General features: G+C 45.1%; 3 long non-coding RNA genes across 3 annotated transcripts in view; all 3 read left to right on the forward strand.

The window, feature by feature from the left end:
• LOC143692015 (uncharacterized) overlaps positions 1–20,603 on the forward strand; it is a 142,817-nt gene that overhangs the window by 9,764 nt on the left and 112,450 nt on the right. The gene's annotated exons all lie outside the window — the stretch shown is intronic.
• On the forward strand, positions 2,917–5,140 carry LOC143692020 (uncharacterized). Its single transcript, XR_013179876.1, has 3 exons — positions 2,917–3,154; positions 4,378–5,040; positions 5,115–5,140. It is a non-coding gene; the product is annotated as an uncharacterized LOC143692020 (long non-coding RNA).
• Positions 7,250–14,045, forward strand: LOC143692014 (uncharacterized). The gene is made up of 3 exons (XR_013179865.1): positions 7,250–10,212; positions 11,011–11,208; positions 13,949–14,045. It is a non-coding gene; the product is annotated as an uncharacterized LOC143692014 (long non-coding RNA).

A 20,603-nucleotide genomic window follows, 5' to 3' on the forward strand; every position in this document is an offset into this window, starting at 1 on the left:
CTGCGTGGGTTTCTCAAGGGTTTTCTTTTCGTTTGGTTCAATTTTTCTGATGTGATGAGAACTGTTAGTGAAAAGAGTGTTGTGTGTTTTTTTCGCTGGCAGTTGTTTGGCTGGTGGAGGTATCTTGATGGTTTTGGAAGACATTGGTGGGAATTCGATGCTGTTTGTTTTGTCATTGCATTTAGGAATTGGATTTTAAATGTAAAATTCTAAGGATAGCTATCTTTAAACAAAACGAGTAGATGTGTAGAAATGGGAATAAACTTTTATTTTGATCTATTCGATCTCTATTTAAAATTTAACAGTTAACATAAGTCATGGTGTATTCCAATAAGATATTGTAGTTTTTAATAGAGTATTGTGTATGTTTATAGATATATCAATAGAGATGATAAATATAAACACAACTCAAACGAAATTTTAAATGTAGAAATGTGTTTCGAATCTTTGCAGATATATATATAAAATTATTAAAGGATTGTAAATATAAAGTGACATAAATCCATACAACACGTAATACAAGTGATACTGTATGTATCTTATGATGATATATTATAGCAAGTAGCTATAAAATAGCTCTAAATATAGTCCATCACTATGATATAATATCTAAAAAATTATAGGTATGGTAAATATAAATACAACAATATTATTAAAAGTAGTTTAAAAGAAAGGATGGTTTTGTTTTTTGTTTGGCAAAAGCAGGGGTTTTATTATAAAAACTACAAATACAAATAATAGAAAGGTAGAAATCTAATTGTAAAAATATCTCATGAATACATCAAGATGGATATAAAAATTGAAAATATTAGAAAAAAGAAGTTGTAGCAGTAGATATGGTACATAATAAAAATAATAATTTATCTATATGATGTGAATGATATATATGTGATATGTAATTATGAATAGAATGCATCAGTATAAACTGTGACTATAAATGTGAATATAATTATGCAAGCTCTAAATATAACACTATTTCAATATAGTTTAAAAGAAGGGTTTTTTGGTATTTGTTTGGTTAGAGATGGGATTATTTTTGGAATAATAAAAGTATGATAGAAATGTAAATCGAAGTATAGAAATTTACAATCAATATATACTGATATGGATAAAACCACAAAGTATGAATAAATACAGATAATAGGAATAGGCATAATAGATTGTATAAATGACGTAACACATCACTGTCCGGTATAAATATGTGTGTGAATAGAACTAGGAAAACTAGAACTATAAAATTTATTTAAAGAAGGTTTGAAAGAAAGGGGGCTTATTTGGTTCTTGTTGGGTAAGAGGCAGGTTTTTGGCATTTATTTTTAGAGGAGTTTTTGGGGGGGATGGCCCCTGTTCTTTTTTGCCGCCTTGGCCGCCCGCAGCCCCGCGGCGCGCGGCGCCCCCGGCTGGGGTGGGTGGCAGTGCTGCCGCCTTGTGGGCAGAGCGCGGTACTGCAGCCCGCCGCCGCCAGGCAGCCCTCTTGGGCGTGGCGCGTGGCGGAGTTTGTTTGACCGTCTCAAAATGGCGGCCAAAAGGGCGGGCAACCGGAGGCCCGCGGTGTGTGTATCAGGACTGCCTGCACGGAACGCCGGCGCGGTCCCGGCGGGATATTCTCTTGCGTTTCAGGTGTACCCGGCACGGGCTGTAGGGTCAGCGGCGCTGCGGGCGGGCGTATTTTGGCGGGTTTCTGACCGGCATCTGAGTAACCGCCTCTCTCGGCTGGGGGGGGAAGGGGGGGAGACCTTTCTCGGCCGCCATCATGGGAGCGGCGCGTCGCCAATGTCGAGGAGTTTGTTTGACCTTCTCAAAATGGCGGCCAAAAGCGCGGGAAAATCGCGGACCCGGGAGTCTGCCGCCCTGTGGCCAGAGCGCGGTACTGCAGCCCCCCGAGCCAGCGCCCTGCCCCTCGCCGCTGGCTGCCGGGGGCGGGGCAAGGACGCGGCTGCCGAGCGAGGCGAGGGGCGGGAGCGAGGGGCGGGCGGGGCGGGAGCGAGGGGCGGGCGGGGCGGGAGCGAGGGGCGGGCGGGGCGGGAGCGAGGGGCGGGCGGGGCGGGCTCGGTAAATGGCCGGGAGGGGTGAAAGACGTTCAGGAGTGCAAAAGGGACACCATGGCTGAGAAGAATGGCCGGGGGGGGGGGGCGGCCCGGCGGGGCCGCTTTCGGCGGGCGGCGGAGGCGCGGTCGCAGCGCTCCGCGGGCCGGGGGCAGCGAGCGGGGGCGGGCGAGCGCCGTCGGAACGGGGCTGCACCCCCCCCCGAGCCCGCGCACGCGCCTCTCCAGGCGGCGGAAGCGACGGCGGGCCGGAAAATCCCGGCGGGGCGGCGGCGCTGCCCCCCCTTTGTGCCGCCATCTTTGCAAGGTAAGACCGCCCGCCCCGCCCCGTCCCGCCCCGTCCCGCCGCCCTCCGGTGTCTGTAAACTTCTCTCTGGCTTCGCAGGTCCGTGCTGGAGAGTGGGAGAAAGGTCCGTGCTGCTTGCCGTGTCCTCGGTGGGCAGAGAGCTCTGACCTTGCCTTGGATGGGCTGCTGAGGATTGGATCCATGGGGATGTGCTTGGATGCATTTAGTGACCTTTACAGATTTCTTTCCCTGCTTTTTTCAGTTCACAGAATCATGGAAGAATTCAGGTTGCAAGGGGCTCTAAAGATCACCTCATTCCAAGGCTGCTGCCGCCGTGGGCAGGGACGTGCTTCCATCGAGCAGCTTGCTCAGAGCCTCATCGCAGAGCACCGACGGGCCTTGAGCACTTGCAGCGATGGGGCGGCAGCCCCAGGACCTCTGAGCAACCTGTGCCCTGTGCCAGCCAGGTGCCAGAGGAGGAAGGAAGCCCTTCCCACCTGGAGCAGAGGCTGCGTAGCCTTGTGTCACCGAGCGTGTGAGACAGAAAGGCCCTTCCTTTCTGGAGGGGTAACAACGCGCAAAGCTCTTTCTCGGGACAAGCAGAGCAATGGAAGGCCAAAGGAGCCTTCAGTTCTTCCAGCAGCTTTGGGAACAACTTGAAGGAGGAAAAGCAGAGCCAATCTCTGAGAAGGGACGTGCGAGCTCTGGCGAGGACGGCTGCTCCCCCTGGCCTTGGTGTGGGACCTCCTGAGCTGCCATTCCTGTGGTGGGAGTGTTTCTCCTCTCCTCCAGCCAAGCCAGAGACCGCCTAGGGAAGGAGCAGGTAAGGTTGAAGCACTGAGATCTCCCAGGTAAGAAGTGACACGGCAAGAGGAAATGGCCTCAACTTGCAGCAGGGAGGGCTTAGATTGGATTGGAGGGAAAATTTCTTCACTGAAAGGGTGGTCAGGCATAGGAGCAGGCTGCCCAGGGAAGTCCCCATGCCTGGAGACATGTCAAGGATGTCAAGATGTGGTGTTTAGAGACCTGATTTGGGGGGCAGCAGCTGGGCTGGATGTCCTTAGAAGGCTTTTCCAACCGCAAGGATCCTATGGTTCTGGAAAGCCTTGACCCCTCTGGCTCTAGCACAGCACCTGGATGCTGACAAAATGAGGCTGGTCATAGAGCCTGGAGGTCCCTGTGCCACAGGGAGAGGACAAGCCGGTGTCACCTGCAGGGAGGGTCTCGTCCCCAGAGAGCAGCCAGTGACTGCGTCCCTGCCCGGGGCTCTGGGTGCACCCTTGGGGGGGGGACTCACCTGCCCTCCTTGCTGCTCTCATCCTTATCCCATATGGATTTAGCAGCAATCTTCTGTCTTTTCTTTCAAACTGTCCTTGGGAGAGTTCCAAGAGAGGGTCATTAGTTATTTCAAAGCCTACATCTTTTACCTATTGGCACTGAAGAGAAAAGACACAAACCTGCTTTGCATCCTTCTGCCTGGAAGTCCTTGTGACACGGGGAAGGGAGGAAGGGGCTGGCCGGGGTCAGCCTCTGCTGAGCCTCAGCTCTGGCTGCTCCTGCTCACAGGGTAAAGCCAAAAGCTGTCGTGATCAAAAACGCAGGCCACCCTTCTGACCTGAGTCACAGGGGCCGTTTCTTCTGAATGACTCAAGATGGGAAATCATTCTTGGAGCTTCAGAAGAAAAAAACCCCAAAACCGTAGGTACATTTGTAAGAGTGTGTATGTACGGACATTTCCTTGTAGGCAGCAGGGTGAGAAAGGGTGTTTATTTGAGGGCCCCCCCACACAAGGCTTTTCAGAAGCACAGCAGAGGCATTCCCATGTCTTCCTCACACAAGGTCCACTGCACTCACAGGAATGCCATTGAACTTTGCTTTTCTCTAACCCAGGTGTCACTCATAATAATGCCCACAGCCTTGGAATCAGGATGAAGGTGGAGCCTGAAGGAGCCAGGCACACTCAGGAGAGGGCCAGTAGCTGACTTGCTGGGATTTGGCCCACATAACTCTGAACTCATACTTTGGTTTTGGTTTTCTTTATTGTAGCTGACCGAGAGGCTAACAGGTGATCGCAGGGCCCTCCGAGGCAGACTCATTTCAGGTGCAACGTGGATTCACATCGCCGATCATCCAAAAGATAAGTCTGGGTCACGGCCTGGAGAAGGGAGAGCAGCGGGTTGGGAGTTCCTGGGACAGATTGAAAAATTAGCAGAGGGAAAAGCAATCTTGTCCTAGGGGCCTCTTAGGACAGCTAAAGGGAGAGACTCCACATTTGATGGCAGCGTGCAGGCGGGCAGGGCAGAGCAGTTCCGGTCCACGTCGTGTTGTCGGGTGTACCGTGTTACCTACTGTGTCTTTGGGGTCCCTTTTGCCTTTTCCCCTCGAGGCCCTCACCACAAGCATAATGTGTTGTGTTTAACGTCCCCCCGTTGGTCACGTTCTGTGTCACGGGTGTCTGCACATGTTTGTGCCGGAGCTGCTCTGCCCTGCCGCAGAGGCTGCTGCAACAGGACAAGGCTCAGGGACACGCAGTTTGTGGGGTGTGGCCGGACTCTAGATGATATTCCTAGATAGACAGAAGATGTTTGGAGCTGTGAAGATATCTTGCAGCCCTTTGACGTTTGTCCTCGCTTTCTTTCAGATGCAGAAGGATAAAATCCAGGGCAAAATCCATCCACCCATCCCGAGTGAGGAGGTTCCCCCGAGCAGGTCAGTCACCGTTTGTCTCTGCAGGGAGAGTGTCAAGTGTGACTCTGTTACAGCTCTGTTCTTTTTCTTTTTAGGAAGTAAAGCTGGACATCAGCAGGCAAGGTGAGATGGGCAAGGTGAGCATTGAGTAGCGTACAGGAGCAGTTGTTATTGCTCCAGTCTCACTTTGCGGTGCAGCTCTAAGCATCTGTTCCTGTTTCTGCGCTTCAGGCAATCCACTCGGAGTAGGCCAAGCCCCAGTCACCAACCGGCCGACGCGCCGGGTTTGCCGCTCTCCCGAGCCCTGGGGAAGAATCCCGGGACTCGGCGATGAAGCCTCTGCCTTTTCTGTTTAAAGGTGTCACCAGGGCAGCCTTCAGCAATGGCCGAGGAGTTGCGGTGAGTCAGGGAGGTAGGGAGGAGGAGTGAGGCTCCGCTCAGGTTTCAGCAGCGCCACATCCCCTCGTCTCCTCTTAGCCCAGGCGTGCCCCACGACGATGGCGTCAGCCTCCGAGTGCGGCTGAAGCGTGCGGCCCCAGGAGCCGGGCATTCTTGGGAAAAGAGTGAGTGGCAGAATTGTTGGGTTTTGGCCAATGTGCTGCTGAGGTTATGCATTGATATTTTGTTTTCTTTATTGGAGCAGACGAAGAAACAACAGGAAGTTGTTGAACAACAGTGCCAGCAGGACCTTCCCAGATGTCGAGGCAGCCTTCCTTTGCACCTGACACAGACCGGCATCGCCAGATGTCTGAGAGAGAAGTAGAGGGCTACGACCCACAGAGGGGATGAAAGCAGGGTGCTGGTTTGGGAAATACTGGGATGGGTTTTTGAGTCCACTTTGGAGGTGGGGGGGTGTCCATGAAGTGGCCCCTTAGGCCCCATAAAAGCAAAGTCTCACTTTTGATCCCAGTGCTGAGGTGTGCAGGGCAGAGCGGTCCCAGTGTGTATCATGTCCCTTGTCTATTGTGCATTATCTGTTGTTTGGGTATCTCATGTCTCTTACCTTAGGCCTTTGAGGGGCCTGTCAGAAACCTTGGCATTGTTCTTATCCTCTGTGATCTCTGCATTTCTTGGCCCGGCATCCATGCCCTACAAGCTTTGCCTGGGGAGCTCAGACATGTATCAGAATTGCATCTCTCTTTGGAAGCATCCAGTCAGATGTCTTTTCAGGTCTTGTTCTGAGCTGTACGGACAGCTATGCCCTGCCAGGATCCATTATGGCAGATTAGAGCTTGAAACAATGTGAGGACAGGTAGAGGCTTCTGACTGTAGGATTCTCGGGCATCCATCTCTTCAGTTTATGGAATAAATCATTCAGTTAGCATCTTGTTCCTTCAGTGTTTTCTGAGCCACGTCAGCTTGCCATCAGTCTCACCTCGGTCGTCTCATTTGGCATGCTCTCGGTGCTCGCAGTTATCCCTTTTGCCAAGAGATTTCTGTCTGTGTTGTGTCTCCATTGTTTGTGGTGTCCTGTCTGTCCCGTGTCACGGGTGTCAGCACACACATTTGTGCTGGAGCTGCTCTGCCCTCCTGCGTAGCCTGGTGCAGTAGGAGAAGTCCCTGGGAGTTTGTAATGTGGGGTGTAGTTGGACTCTAGATGGGATTTGTAGATGGACACAAGATGTCTGGAGCTCCTAAGTTGTCTCTGTTTCTCCCCGAGCCTCTCAGGGACCCTGGGCCAGTCCCGAGTCGGCAGACACCGGGGTTGGGAGCCCCGACACGGCCGAGAGCGGGGAGACACTGTCTGTGCCCCGAGGGTGCTGAGGGCACCTGGGCTGGGGGGAGACACTCTCTGTGCCCCGAGGGTGCTGAGGGCACCTGGGCTGGGCCCCTGTGCAGCACAAGAGACACCAGAGACATCGGTAGATGATAAAGGGCCGACTCTTAGCAGGGGTTAATCCAAGGTTTTATTAGGATCCCAAAGGAGCTCCTGCACTTCAGGGGGCTCCTGCCAAGCCCCAGGGAGATGTGCCAAGGTCACGTTTAAAGGGAGGTGGAAACTGAAAGTAGATAACATTTTACCAACCATTAAGTGACCCTAAGGGATGGATGCTGGGGGACAGACATACAGGACAGTGTATGGGGCAAGGCTTGGGGGGCTGACCCCTGGCCTCTGGCTGATCACTGGACGACTTGGACCGAAACTTCTGCATGGAGGGGATGGGAGGCTGAGTGATTGACAGAGAGCCAGGGTGGGGGTTTGGGGATGATCTCATCCTGGGAGAGGGATAACACAGGGAGAAGGAGGGGGGTACAGTTTGGGATAAACGATTTGGGAAAAATATGGGGATACAAAACAAAACTACTTCAAAGTATTACAAAGTATAGAAATGCACTACAACAGCTATGAAATAGATTTTGTGTTTACTCAAGCTTCTAAAGTCAGTCCACGTTAGGAAATGCGTAAGGCAGGAGTAAGAGTAGCCCACTTACTGAAATGCAGTGACTGATGGAGCAATGACTCTGTCCAGGCTCCTGATTTCCGAGTCCTCCATTAGAGCCTGCTTTCCTTTCACAGTTCTGTCCTCCGTGGTGATGCTGCATTGTTGTGGCAAATAAAGCCTCTGGTATTGCAGAGCTGTGAGCAGCCACTTAGACCAAGAACAAAGCTTTAATCTTCACGTTTTGATAGTCATCCTCTGCAGTGCTGCATTTTGGGAATAGAGAACGGGTTTGTGCTATTTTTAGGTGCATGGAATTACAGTAACATAAATGTCTTCTTTTCAATTTAATGTGCTGTTAGCTAGTGGTTGGTTTGATAGTTCTGTGCTTGCTACAAATCTCTGTGTGTTCGGGGGTGAGCAGTAAGAACATGGAGTTTGGCACAAGCGTGAAGGAAATTAATGTGGGGTTTTTTACTTGATAAAGGAGAAAAAGTGTGTTGATCAATAAGCAGCAAGTCAAATCCAAAACAGAAGAGTGCTCTATGCTATGTAAGTGTTTATTCCAGGTGATGCAGTCACAGACAAACAAATTGAATAGTTATTGGCAATGTAATGTTGAAAATTTTGGGAATATATCCAGTCAATTCCTAAAATATTGCTGCAGTTTAAATGTTGTGAGGGACATGATCAGCAGACTGTTTCTTTTTAATTCTTGTTTGTCTGAAAACCTGTAAGAATCAGGATTTTTCTGTGATATTCTCGGTTCATGCAGAGTTCATTGATTCAAAGGTACATGGCATGCAGAGTCCTGCAAGGCCTGAGAAACAGCTGCATCACACCTGGTGGATGTCCAAGAGTCTGCACAAACAGCAGGGATGAACTTTAGGATGAACTTGCAATTGATGAGCTCTGTTGTTCTGTCAGCTCAAGAGAGCACACACCCCCCTCCTTTCCAAGGATGAACATTTAATATGGCTCACAAAGTGTGCTTGCTTTTAATTTTCTGTGCCATTACCCATTCCAGCATGCTGCTTGTCCAGATCTGTTGGAGGTGAGCAGCTCCCAGCGTGAAAGGCTGATTTCTCAGATTCTCAAACTGCCTGGGGCTCAATGGCAGGACACCCCAAAGTTCACTTGAGAATGTATCTGAGGTTGTCCAAATGCTTCCTGCACTCGGGCAGGTTTGGTGCTGTGACTGCTTCCCTGGGGAACCCGTTCCTCAGGAGAAGGTAAATGGCTTGCTAGGGTTTTCACAGTCAGCATTGAGCTTTAATGCAGGTTTGATAATGCCCAGTACAGCATAATAGCCACAGGAGCATTATTCTGCATCAGAGCAAAGACATTGCTGGATTTGTGGAGAGATCCAGAATAAAGGGACTTTATTGTCCCAAAGGGAATTCTGAGCGATACCATAATGTAAATAGAACATAGGAATGCTAATAAAGAATGAAGTGAACATTGCTTTCAGTTAATAATCATTGTGAACACAATATTTATACTCCACATATTGTGTTTTCTCATGCAGTGGTCTTTAAACCAGAGAGATAATAGCTGTTGATCTAAGAGTTATTATACTTTAATTAGGAATGATTCTTCTCTAGAGCTTTTACTTGTCTTTGTTCTAAGAGCCAAAGTTGTTGAACTTTTTAGTCAAGACAGAAACCAGTTGTCAAAGTTGAGAAAGAAAAATGGAAAGAGAAAAATAATGCCTTTTACTCTTAGTTCTCTTTTTTTTCTTGCAATATTGGTAGAGAATATTCATGGAAAATACTTAGGCTTTTTATTTATTTTCCTGGAAATAGAAGACAGGTGCCTTGTTTTTTGTTACAGTAAAATAATATACTCTTATGTAGCTATGACACTTCATTTTGTGGCTTGTTACTGTTAAACAGTGCCAGGATTCTGATGGCAGTCATGTAGGCTAAATAGTTATATCTGAAATTTTTTTATTGCTAAATAATTCATGGTCCTTCTCCTTTTTGTTTGCCTCCTTTTAGACTGACTATTTGAGAGTTCTGAGTAGCCGTGTGAAGGCTGCTCCTGTTTTACTCAAAGTGTGGTATTCGCATTCTCTGAACAAAGAGAGATTTAATTCTCTCTCCCAGGACTTTTCCTGGGGAAGGCAGTGAGAAACCTCAGAGAAGAAGAGAAAACAATTCTTATCTCTACTTGCTGCTCCTGTTTGGAACATGTGGAATGTGTCATGGAGATGGTTTGCCAGAAGTGGTTTGTGAGCTGGACACCAGCGAGGGTTGTTTGGACTGATTGGCCAATTGGGTCAAAGCTGTGTTGTGACTGTCTGCAGAGAGTCATGTGTTTTTCTTTAGTAGTATTTGGTATCTCTTTAGTGTAGTTTTAATATGGTATTAGTGTAATATAGTACAGCTTAATAAAGCTTAATAAAGGATTTGTTCAGCCTTCTGGAATCATGGAGTCAGAGCACATCATTCCCCGGATGGGGATCGCTCATCTACGACACAAAGCGCGGATTTTTACACCTTGTCGAGCTGGCATCTCTTGCTGACGCCCAATTCTTGCCCTTCTACAGAGGAGCTCAAGGAGAAGCTGCAGCAGTATGTTGATGAGGTGAATGCCCACGAGCCAGGTTTCATCAAGGCTGTCCGGCACAGCAGGCAGGAGGGGCTGAGCCGCTCCCGAGTCAGCGGCTGGAGAGCAGCCACAGCGCCGGTCGTCGCTCTCTTCGATGCCCACGTGGAATTCAACGTGGGTTGGTGTGTGCCCCTTCCATTCTCTCACCCAGGGACCTTTGCCAAGCACTGGTGGTAAATTACTGACTGGCATTTAGAGGGTGAGTTAGAATTTTGAGCTTTTTAATGAAAATTCAGACATAATCATGGACACAAGCAGGAAAAATGTGTTTGTGCTGTGTAAGATGATCTAGATACATTTTCATGGTTTGAGTAATCTGCTGGTCTAATTACAAGGTAGTTAAATCATATTAGAAAACTGCACATTAAAAATCTCCTCCAGTAATGTAGCCCTTTGCCCATGAGGGTGAATGTATCTTCTTTTCATTAAAAAAGATTATGTTTCTTTTACATTCTGCAGTGTAAACAAAGAAGCGTTTTTTTGGTTATTTTGGCCACTCTGCAAAAGTAAACATAACTAAAATAATGTGTTTTACCGTGTTCAGTCTGGATTTAATATCTCCCTTGCTCCTTAAGTAAAAGTGAGGTAAAAAGGCAAGAGCTTCTGTCTCTAGGATAGATCTATTATTAACTCTGCTCCTGATGTCCTTGATAGTGTTGCGAGCCTGAAGTTGTCATTACTTGGTAGCAAGGGTATAAATGCTCTATGATATGCAGATACTCATTTCTTCCATCCACCAGCTCAAATCAAGGTTAACAACAGAGCCTCCTAGAGAATATGTTGCAGTGTATTATTTTGGGGCAGAAAGGGCTCTGAATGGGTAACAGCTTTAGACTTTGCTCCTTCTGAAAAATACAGCATTAGCTGCTATATTGTTTATTTGGTGGTGGACTAAATACTCTTTAAGGGCTCCTTCCAAACCAAACTACTCCATGATTTCCATCAGTGCTATGCTTGCAGTGGTGTAATCTTAACAGTGTATTTCTTTTTTTTTTAGGGCTGAACCAGTGCTCACTAGGATAAAAGAAAACAGAAAAAGAGTAATTTCTCCATCATTCGATAACATTAAGTATGATAATTTTGAAATAGAGGAGTATCCCCTCTCAGCACAAGGCTTTGACTGGGAGCTGTGGTGCAGGTATCTGAACCCTCCTAAGTCCTGGTGGAAACTGGAGAACACAACTGCTCCAATAAGGTAATAAATAACTAAATTACAGTGTCTAAAAGCTCTCCTGGGTGTGACAGGGGGCAAGTGGGCTCAGCTGTGTGATAGGTTTTACTGACTGTAAACTTCAAATACTTAAATGTCCTTGATGCCTACACAGTCATCAAGAAAACTCCTGTTTTCAGTAGATGTTTTTAAAGGAAACTTTTGTTTTCAGTAGATCTTTTTAAACAGGTTTCCTGCCCAAGTGGAATGGTAGGCAGGGCTGCTCTGCAGCACTCTGTTCTCCAAATGTCTTGCCTGCTGATTTAGTGCTTACGGGCCAGAAATGGAATTTTCTTTGCAGTTACATTGCATAAGCAGAGCTGACCTGACAGCTGTGTTCTTTATAGTGTTGTCACATAGGTGCACAGCTGTGCTGTGTCCCAGGAGTTAATGTCTGGTCAGTGACACTGTGAGCAAAGGCTGCATTGGGTCCTTGCTTTGGGACAGTCTGGGTCTGCACTTTGTTCCCATGTCCAGAGTGTTGTCAGACTGGTACAGAACAATCCCTTTGTCTCAGGGAGGGGAGTAGTACCCTCTGAACCCACTGAGCAGCTCTGCTGAGAGTACAGGCCTTGCTTGTAGACACACATTCATTCCAAGGAGGGCACTGGTACCTGTGCTCCAGCTCCCTGCAGAAAGGAAGTGTGAATGCTGTTCTTACCTCCTGAAAGCAGAACCTCAAACAGCACTGGCAGCTGTTTTTCATCCAGCAGCTATCTTGGCAGGCAGGCACTTTTCTCAGGTTCTGTCAGTTTAACACCCTCTGAACTGCACTGACCTATGAACAGAACCTAGAATTGGAAAGCAGGAGATAAAAATTAACAGGTTTGCCAAAGACAAACGTGAAAAGGGGTTAATTTCCACAGCATTAGAAATAGTTATTGCTGTTAATGAACTCTGTTGACACTATAAAAATGTTCCTGTGAAGACAGGTTGAGAGAGTTTGGGTTGTCCAGCCTGGAGAAGAAAAGGCTCCAGGGAGGTTTACAGCACCTTCCAGTACCTAAATGGTGATTCCAAGAAAACTGGTAAGGGACAGAAGTAGGTAGTGATAGGGCAAGAGGGAACAGCTCTAAACTGACAGAAGGCAGGGTTATGTTAGGTATTGAGATGAAATTCTCTCTGTGAGTGTGGTGAGGCACTGGAACAGGTTGCCAGGGAGGTTATGGATGTCCATTCATGGAGGTGTTCAAAGCCAGGCTGAATGGGGCTCTGAGCAACCTCATCTGTTTGAAGATGTACCTGCTCATGGCTGGGGTTTGGAATGAGATGATCTTTCAAGTCCTTTCCAGCCCAAGCCATTCTATGATCCTGTGATTAATTATACAGAGTAACCATTATGATTTTTAAAATTAAAAGTAGTGAAACACAAAGTAATGACTTTTCCATTTTACCCCCAAACTCTGTTCCACATGAGGACTGGGCAGTGCATGTACTTTATGAATTTCAGGTTTGTCCCCTAACTCTTTCCCTGGCACATTTTTTAATTCAGTGCAATATGCTGCATGTGTGTGTTGGATAATTAAAACAAGCACACCAACAAACAAAGCCATGTGTCTTGATGGATGGTTTCTATCTGCCTCCATTATTCTTTTAGAATTATAGCAAAGGGAAGCAGGTGCACTGAGAAACACTTAAAAACAACAACAAAGGCAAAAGTACCTATCATAAATGAAGCATAAGTTTTGTATTGATGTTAACTGCTATTTTCTTCATTAATAAATACATCAAAGATGGTCTTTCATTGTTATAAAACGGGTACTATAGCACTTGGAGGCATTAATATATAGATTTCTGTAGAACTGTAGAATTTGTGATTAAGACAGCCTATGATCTGTTTGAAAGCAGATGTGTCCACTAGCTGTAGCTTGAGTGTTCTCCATAAAAGCAGGGTGATTTCTCCTGTACTGCTAATTAATATCTTGTCATTACCAGAGTGCCAGCATAATAATCTGAAAAGACATATTTATTTCTTGCAATTGTGGATTATAAGGTAGGAGAAAAATGAAAAGGCTAAATGACTCTGTATCCTTCTCTACTCATAAGGTGAAATTGTACCCTCTGTGGCTGAACTCTTACCTGACTAAAATTGGCTCTGTATAGTAAAAATTGGTTGGTTCCCACCATGACATAAGTAGAGTTTACTGATCCAGTAAAGCTATGTGATTTGTTTAGGTTTGGCTCAGGATAATGGACTAATGTTATGCTGGTAAAGGCAGGCTTTGCTTGATTCTGTATTAAAAAAATGTATCTGGATGGTCCTATTCAAGAAATAATCTCTTTCTTTAGGTAAGCTTACAGACACAAGTTTTTAGCTCTAGCTGAACCTGGCTTCTGGCTAAACACACAGAACTGCACATCATTTGCAATTGTCACAGGCAAGAGCCTTGAGGACTTAGCAAGGACAGAGGCTACACTGGCTGGTGCCCCAGAAACAAAACTGGGGCACCTGGATCTCACACTACTAGCACTGAAATCCTTACTGCTCTGGTGAATATTTATGTCCAATAATTTGACTCTAATTTCCTTCAATGGTGCTCATTTCACTTTAGAATTAGGAATGTCAGAAGGCAAGGCTCAATAAAGCTCTTTGAGAAATACTTTCTTAAGAATCTGTTTTGCTGCATCATTTTACCTAGCAATGATAAATACAATCTGTGCCTGAAAAATAAAATTCTTCATAATTTATCTGCTAATTTTGGTTGCTGATGATTTATTCTTCCAGAAGTCCTGCACTGCTTGGATGCTTCATAGTGGACAGAGAATACTTCCAAGAGATTGGATTGCTGGATGAAGGCATGGAAGTATATGGAGGAGAGAATGTGGAGCTTGGAATCAGGGTAAGGAAGGCAAACAATTAGCCCATACTGGTGGCTTACATTTAAAATATAGCTTACTTCTTATTGCAGAGGGGGAAAGCAGTCCAAACCATGGATGATGGCATGGAAAGGAGATCCACAGCTCTGCAGACATGTACATTTATTTGAGGAGAGAGGAGGGAAAAAAGAGCAATAGCTCTCTTTACAGAACTTAATCTGGGACAAGGGTAGATGTGTAGAATTTGGGATTGTTCTTTCAACAGAGTTTTGCAGAGTTGATAGCTAAATTTCCCTGCTTACCTGTGGTCCCAGACTCAGTAAGAACAGTTTCTCACAGGTGTGATGAGAAAAACCTTTCTAGATTACTTGGTTTATTTAAATTAGCAAAATCACTGTGGAGCAAAGTAGAATATAGGGGCATTTATGCTGCCTTCCAGACAGAAGGGAATTAAGGTATTCATAATGTGAATATATTGTGAGTGCATATATTTTCTTTTTCCATTGTACACTCTTCACCTGTTTACTATAATGCAGTATTGTGTGTGATTTGAGTACTTCTTTCTGTATCTCTTCACAGTTTAACACCTTTCTGTTCTCTTTGAGAATCTCTCAGGTTTTTGATAAGGTTGGAATTCCTAGGTAGATAATGGTAGTGAAAAATGGGGTGGTGTGTTATAAAAATAAATTGTGAGCCCTGCTAGGAAAGGTAAGGGAGAGGTAACATTGTGTTTTGAGCCTTTTAGCTGCCAGAATATCAGCATACCGTTGTACAATAGCAAAAAAAGGGGAACTTACTGTAAGAATAGATAATTATCTCCTGAGACAGCAAGATAGAACACAAAATACTCATTTTTATTTCTGGCTTCTTGAAATTCTTTTTCTTCCGCCTGTTAGAGATAAAGAGGTTTTTCAGCCAGAGTGAAGCACAGACCCTCTTTCAGCTTTCTCTCTCCCTCTTTCACTTTTTCAAGGAAAGGGAGAGAGAAATGCAAGACTGCTTCTTTTAATAACATTGTTCTTCTCACTGTAAGGGCCAGAGAGCTGCCTTCTGCTCCCAAAAACTTATTTTGCAGCTCAGTGTTGCAATGAGTTGAAAATTACCATCACTTTGGTTTTTCTGTTCTTTTTCCAACTGACAAAACATTATTGTTTCCTCATGAGTGCAAGGAGTTGTCTCTGGGTTTGCATCATGAGATGTCTCCTGTCTGGGCTGCAGCACTTAGCCTTGGAGGAGTTGATGTTGGTATGTTGGTAGACAAGGCCAGAGAGACACAATCTCTGCATAATTGAAATTTTGGAGTATGCTGGATCACTGAAATAAGGCCTGACACTGCTCTGATTTCCTTATGGCTTTTTCTCTGGCTCCAGGGAAGCAGTGCCTGACCTACATAAAATACTCTCATCTGTAACAGAGTGTAGTGTGCAAGGTAACATAATACGTGCTTCCTTATCTGAATTTATGCTGGCTTGGATCTGCCTGTATGAAAACAAATTCCAGAGCTGTAATAAATTACAGATTGTTTAACAGTTTATTAATGCTCTTCTGACAATCCTCAGTGTGTCTGAGATCATCCAAGGGTGAGACTCAGTGAGGGGAGACCTCAGTGTGGTCTTCAATATCCTCACCAGGGGAGGTGGAGGTGCAGGCACTGATCTCTTCACTCGCGTGGCCAGGGGCAGGACCCAAGGGAATGGCCTCCAGCTGTGTCACAGAAGGTTTAGGTTGGATATCAGGAAAAGGTTTTTCACTCACAGGGGTGGTTGGGCACTGGAACATCTCTACATTACTTGTGGTGCTTTCAGCTGTGGGGCTGCTGATGAATGCCTTAATCAAAATAGTCATTGTTCTACAAAAACGACATTGTAATTACAGTATTAGTGCAATAAATAATGTTTCCCTTTTAAAATGCTGCTCTCCAATCTGTGACTATGTAGGCTCACTGCACCTCCTCTTTCATTGTCGTTTTCCTTTTTTTAAAGAAGTGTCTAGATTTTTTTAGTATTCTGCTGTGTGAAAAGCATTCTCATTCAGGATAATGGACAAGCAGACACTGTCTGTCCAAAATGGCCTGCTAGGGAAATTTTATGCAAAAGCTTGTAAGAGCAAACATCTAGAGGAAGAACTGGAGAGTTTATTTTTGACTGCAGAAATAGCACATGTTAGAATCATTTGAGCTACCTGTTTATCTGAAACACAGTGGGTAGAACATGGTCCCATGTCCATCTATCACTGATTTTGTTCCAGAGGATGTAAAACTTCTGTGAGGAATTAGACCCTGACAAATGGAGACTTTTCCCACTATCCTCACCCAGGAGTTATGTTTGTCACCTCATCATCTGCACAAATATCTAGTTATTTATGTTATAGGAGTGCAAGAAAATCACCAACTATTGGAAACTGTATTTGAAGGATCCATTGCTGGCAAACCATTACAAGCCACAGAGAGCAGGACTTTGGAGGATTGTTCTCTTGATTCTGAATTTGCTTCAGAGCTGCTACTCAGCTCTGTTGGTCTCTGATTTGGAATACTGTTTTAACTTCTAAGATTTTTACCCTTGTCTATGGATTTGCAACAGCATTTGTAAAATACTAAACATGTATTATTAAATAAATATTAATAGAAATCTTTTGCCTTGAGCTAGAAGCTGGCAGATGAGTTCAAAACATGAATGGATTTGATTCTTAGAAGAAACTCTTTACTCTTCAACCAAATGTTTTCTTGTAAATCTGTTTATTTGCCTCATAAGACAAAAAAGGCAGGCTGGTTGATGCAGGACTTAATAGAATCGTCTTTGAGCAGTTCAATCATTTTAACTGGGGTTTAGAAAGATTCATTTACTGTCAAGAAGCATCATATTTATAAAATCAAGTTAGAATGAGTGGTGCTTCTTTTTTGTTCAATCATTCCCAATTGAATGGACTTAAGTGTGCTTTTAAATTACCAGGTTGCATTTGGAGGGCAGATTGGAATCACATTTTCATCCATGTGCCCAAGCAGGAACTGTGTTGGTAACTGCCTTAAAAGAATGTGAGTGTAAGGCTGGTGTTTCTCAGTGTCATTTGGGCTCAGCTTCTGGCTTGGGCCTGCACAAGCAGTTCTTGTGGCCGTGGAAGACCCTACAAATCCTCTGCCATCAGTTGCATTCATTCAGCCAGGTTCTGCTTTGCATGGTTCATGTCTGGTTTGCAGTAGGCTTCTTAAAGGCCTCTTCCAATTCCTACTGAAGTCAGAAGAAGATTTTCTATCAAAAGCAACCCTGTAGCAATTCTTTTGTCTTTTAAAGCAGCCTACATGCTTGATAAAGCTCTGGAATATCTGTTACAAGAAGTTATTTGTGCCACTTTTAGGGATGCCCTAACAAATACTCCGTGATTTGCCTCAGGTCCCAGACTAAGTCATCATCAGAGTCCTGGGAATGCCAGCCCAGGCTTTGACTTAGAGTAATTCTGTGTGTCACAAAGACTTTGTGCTTGCAGATGAATTCGTGTTCACTAGGATATAATGGCCCTCTTAAGTGGGTAAGAGGAAAATTTATTAGAAGCTAAAAGCTCTTTAAGGGATTGGGTCTTGTTCCAACTAAATGCTATATCAGGACTTTACATCAGGTGACCCAGGAGGAAAATTGCATTTATAGTTAGACTGAGTGTGGCGCACTACTTTTGTGTAGTATATTTCTGTAGTGAAATTAATTGCTTCATTTCTTGCTAGTCGGGTGGTTTGTCTGCAGACCTTTTGTGAATCTCGTGCTGTTTCTGATGGTGGAGAACTGGAGGAATGCAGTTAATGAATAGAGATGGAGAAATTAGTTACTTGAGCAAAAAATAGTCCTAGGGTTCTTTGGGGTATTTTCCATACATGAGGGTCCCTCTGTGGCAAAGCAAGCAGATGTGAAGTCTGTCATGGCTCTCTCTGATCTATTGTTTTGGAATTCCAGAAGTTAATATTTGTTTGTTAGTTTTGGGCTGGGTCTTTGGGTCTTACCTATCTTGTCTTTTCTTTAACCCCCTCCCCACAACATGCTTCTGGGATCGTGATTTTTCATTGCTTTTTTCATTGCTTCTTAGTTAAGTGAGTCTCTCCCATTTGGTGCCTAGAAACTGATGGCTGCTTACATGTTCCAGCCATTTCCAGTCCACAGTGTGTGTGTATCCTGATTGTTTCTCACCTGAGATCTTTCTTACAATATTGCCCTTGGGATAGTGTTCTTTTTGTTAATCACAGGCAAGTGAAGGTACTTACACTTGGCCCCAAATCTCCATATTTATGGGGAAACATGTCACCCTTTTTCCTCTTTACCTGGAAGTTTCCAGCAATTTTACCTGTCGGTGTTCCTAACACAGGCCATAAATGACACGAAACTGTGACTATATTGCATGTAAATAGATGTCTGACTTTATTAAGGAAAGCCTTTGCACAGCTGTCCTGGCCATGGCTGGGGTGGAGATAATTTTGTTCCTAGAAGCTGGTACAGTGCTGTGTTTTGGGTTTAGGATGAGGATAATGTTAAACTGCACCAACAGTGTTCAAGCTCAAGTGAAGTTTCACAGCACATAGGCTACACTGGGTTACATTTTCTCCTTCTCCTTGCCATGCTCTTGTTCTAGCTCCTGCAGCAGCTCACCAGTGCTTTGGGCCTGCCAGCACAGTGGTCTGCCCCACACTGCTGCCTCTGAACACCTCTGCTTCAGTAAACTTTTATTTTCTTTCAGATACAGGGTTAATTGTAATGCTAATCAGCTCGTGATTTGCCCTGCTGCCTCACAAACTGTTTTGTTAGGCAGATTGACGGGCTGGCATGCCAGTGTGATAAATATGGCCAGGAGACTCCTTTAAAAAGGCCTTTATTACCCGAGGGGTCGCGCACAGCGCCGCTGCTCCCACAGCACGGTGCTGAGGAGGAGGAGGAGTGCAGCAGGAGGGTGTGTGCAGCTTTGTCTCTCAGCAGAGCTGGGGCTTCCACCCTCAAGAGAATCCTTAGGAAGATGATGTTGGCTTGTAGGCCAGGGGTATCACCCAAGCTGAGCACTATTAAAGTTATGGTGGCAGGACGGAATCCGGCTCTGGTCAAGGGTGGGTGATGTAGTGTGGTTCTGGGGGGTTAAAGTCAGAGTTCATGTGCTGGTTTGTTGTTTGGAGAGGGTTCATATAGTTCCCACAGCCTCTCATTTGAATTCAGTCCGGGTGCAAGGCCTGGGAGCAGGGGAGCAGGGGAAGTGGTTCCTGACAGGAATGGATACAAATCTAAGGTGAGATGGAAAGGGGCACAAATGCAGAGTATGACTGAGAGAGGTACAAATACAGGGTAAAATGGTAACATAGAACAACAGCAACTCAAGGCAAGTCCTAGAACTCTGACATTCAATGTTTAACAACAGACCGACACTTGAAATTAAGACCCTATCCACTTCATTAACATCAACTAGCAATTACTTCTCTAAAAAAGAGCTCTCCTCTCCAGGGTTTCATTTCTCACACCAAGAGGTAGAAATGTCAGGAAAGGAACCAAGAAGATTGAAGGGATTTTTCACCCAACTGCTGTGTTGTGGGACTGTTTGCATGGAGAGGGAGTAGTGGGCTGTGCCATGTGTGCCTGGTGTCCCTTTCTGTCCTTGCTGCTGGGCCTACCTCCATTGCACTCCATTGAGCAATGGAGATCTTCCCCAAATATGCTTCAGGAAAATTAATCAAGATGTTCCCCATTTTTGCACTTGCAGCTATCATCACTTCTTGTAGTCTTAAAGCCATGTTTTTAGCTTGTTTTCAGTAAGAAGGCCAATATCCTTTGCCACTAGGGAATGATTTGCTCTACAGAAAACATCCTCAGTACGTGATCACAAGTGCTGCCAACAGTACAAGGTTGGTGATGTGTAAAGGCAAAGGGCTGAGAAGTCCAAAAATAGAAATATCCTTAGTTGTTACTCTGAGATAACTTTTAAATACTGCTTTTTCATATAATGGTTCTCTTTAAATTTTCGTTAAAGCTTTAAATAGAGAGAAGTTTATTTTGCTTTTATCCATTTTGTGAATTAAGAGGAGACTATTTCTAGATTGAAGCCTGAAAGAAAAAGATGGTAAAGATTGACCAAATGTTGCTTCTTACAAGATGTAGCCAATGCTTTTCATAGCTCACACTTTCACCAAGACAAAAAGAATTCCTTAGCAGTGCAAGTGTGGCATAAGCACTTGCCTAGCACCCTGTGTAACCAGCAGTGGCTTATCTGTGTGCACAGGATTATTCCTGAGGTTAATTTTGTTTTGCAAAGTACCTCACTGTGTCAACAATTTGAATCCCAAGATGACACAGACTAAAATTCTCTCTTTACAGGATTGTAATTCCAACAGGTTAAAAAAAGAAAGGCTCTATTGAGAACAAAACAAGTAATTGCCATGCCTCCAAATTCTGCCAGTCATGACACTACTGAGCTTTTTGGCTTGCTCTGGTTTCAGTCACTCCTACATTGGAATAATTGTTTTTCCCTCTGTTCTTATGAATGCCTCAGCAGGTAATCTGCAGCTACAGCATGTGTAATTATACATTACCAGTGAATCAGTTTTGTGG

This window comes from Agelaius phoeniceus, chromosome Z, assembly GCF_051311805.1.
Source record: "Agelaius phoeniceus isolate bAgePho1 chromosome Z, bAgePho1.hap1, whole genome shotgun sequence".
Taxonomy (NCBI): Eukaryota; Metazoa; Chordata; class Aves; order Passeriformes; family Icteridae; genus Agelaius; species Agelaius phoeniceus.